The sequence below is a fragment of the Echinops telfairi genome, unplaced genomic scaffold, assembly GCF_000313985.2.
Source record: "Echinops telfairi isolate 266 unplaced genomic scaffold, ASM31398v2 ScPeMD7_7468;HRSCAF=8506_0, whole genome shotgun sequence".
Lineage (NCBI taxonomy): Eukaryota > Metazoa > Chordata > Mammalia > Afrosoricida > Tenrecidae > Echinops > Echinops telfairi.
The window spans coordinates 59,783,119-59,785,627 of record NW_022111369.1 but is presented as its reverse complement, the minus strand read 5'-3'; the positions used below and the strand labels follow the sequence as shown (position 1 = coordinate 59,785,627).

At 40.2% G+C, this 2,509-nt stretch overlaps 1 pseudogene; it reads left to right on the top strand.

Moving 5' to 3' along the window:
- The window catches only part of LOC101655044, a 5,194-nt pseudogene extending 3,929 nt beyond the window's left edge, over nucleotides 1-1,265 (top strand).
- Nucleotides 1,266-2,509: the final 1,244 nt, after the last annotated feature.

Here is a 2,509-nt window from a genome sequence, read left to right as displayed (position 1 = left end):
ATTGTTTTTCATGGGTTGCAAGAAAATCAAACATATTTGTCTTGGCAGATGTACAGCCAGAATGCTCTTTAAAAGGAAGGGTGATGACACTTCACCTCCCATACTGAGGACCAGTCCCTGGAAAATAACATCATGATTGGTAACCTAGAGAGTCAGTGAATAAAAGGCAGAACCTCAGAGATGTAAGAACGCTGTGCTGCTGGCTGGGTAGTTGGTGGCTGCAGCTACTGCCTTTCCTAAGTCTCAGGACCTATGGCTCACCGCTGGCGCCTCCTCCAATAGGCGGCTCAGAGCACCTTGCACTGCCAGTGTTGGCAGTGTCTCTGCGGTTGGTCTGGAAGGCAGGGTACAAGGTGGCTGGTCCAGGTCCTGGTTGCGTGGGCTTAGGTAAGAGGAGCAGAGGAAAAAAAAAAAAAGGAGCAGAGGAAGCCACATAACTGCTCAAGAAGCCTCTGGCCTGCCCTGTGGGGCAGCAGCCTTCTCAGTACTGCTGTTCCACTACCCTGGCTGTCTACCAGCACTACATCCTAGCCCAGGTGGAAAATTTGCAGGCCCAAATTAAAAATATTGCCAAGCATCTTAACCAAGAAGCTGTAGTTTGTGTAAATCAGTTGAGATGGTCCAAAGAAGTGGCCAGGCTCACATATCTCGAGACTAGTGCAGCTTTGTTTCAGAGCTCTACATCCATGATAACCACCACCCTTTTAAAGCCACAGTGCTGGTGTGACTCAGTTTCTGTTGTGGATCTGCATCTCTGTAGCTCTGTGGAATCCTAGCATGTGGGCACCAGCCTCGGAAGGGTTTTCTGTTCCGGAGCAGTTAGCTACTGTTGGGATTCTCTGGTTTTCTGACCTCACTGCATTGGATTCCACTTGGATTCTGCCCGTATCTTTGGGTGTCACCAATTAATAATAGTAGAAATTTTTGCTCTGCAAAAAAATGGAATGCCTCATTCTCAGAAGTCTGTTACATCCTTTGTCCGTGTATTATCACTTTTGATGATCCTACTTGCTGCAGCAGGACCATCACCAATTGTTCTCTGCGGGCTGTGCTCCAGTTTCATGAGCCTCTCACAGAACTTGCTGCTGTGTTTGCCTAGATTTCACCAACTTTTCCATGCTCCATTGAACAGGTCAGATTTGCACTCTCCTATAAAGACCTCATTCTGATTTTGTGCCAAGTTCATAGCAAAAAAAATGACATGTGGTTTTAGTAATTTTGAAAAACAAGTGGCACTATCATATCAATGTACTTGGGGAAGTTAGAAAATCATCTGTTCTTTAATTAAGTACTCTGGGTTAAGATGTAAACCAGATATTCAATGTATTTTTAATTACTTTACTGTTAAGAAATATTATATATTTAATTGTATGCTAAGAATATAAAACTAGAACTAAAACTTGGAGTCCTCTGTACAAAATGCCAAATGATTTGGGAAGTTAGAACTTGGAAAAACCGAATTAGATTCTGAATGCTATCACATTATACAGGATGCCCAACACATTACATTTTTTAAAATAAGAGAATATAATGTGGTAGCTTGGGACATTTTAGTGGTGTTAAAAATTATAAAAGCCATGCTTTTCTCTTCAGAAAACTATTCAGACTCAATTTGGGAGCTGCCTTTTATACCCTGAAGTCCTGGGGGTTTGGGTTCAGAAATCTTTTTTGAATAGAACATACAGTTATGATGAACTTGTGTGTGTGTGTGTGTGTGTTTGAAAAAGAGCTTGAAATATATACAGTAGAGTAGCTAATACATTTTATCTATTATGGAAGATAATTTGGTTTTCCAACCCTGTTCTTAAAGGACACAAAGAGTAACCATTCATTTTCCTATAATTAGGATATCTGGCTGACAGAAAATAACTATTGGCCTTATTTAGTCAAATTAAGAAAGCTAGAGGGGTCATTATCTATTATGGGGGTAATTTAAAACTTCTTTCTTTGGGGGAAAATAAGAGTTCAAGCTCTGATAGAGATGTCATATTGGAAAATTTGGAAGTGTCTGTAAATCACTGATACAGTCTTGTTTAATTTGGAAAAATAAGGTTAATTCTGGTTAATTAATTAATTAATCTGAGAAGATTATACATTATTATTGAGTTGGAATATAGATCTGTACCTGAGACTCTCTACCCCAACTTGTGTTTTGTATTGAGATAAAAAGTAAAGTGAAATTAATTTTAAGGAGAGAGAGAGCTATGATAAGAGACACAATGTTACAACAACGGTCTCAAATATAAAAATATATATATAAGGATGCATAGGAGTAGGAATTGTTTTGTTCTGTTGAACAGAGGGTTGAGATCAGTTGGAAGTGACTTGAAAACCACTAAGGAGAGCTGGGATGTTATATTGGAGAAAACAAACATTAGAAATAGATGTGTATATGCTGATCCAAGATGTGACTGCAACATGCCGGCGTGGAGTAGGGAACTAGTGGAGTGGTCTGAAGGGCCGGCCCTGATCCCAACTACGTGGACAACTGCCCCTTCCCCCAGAAGAA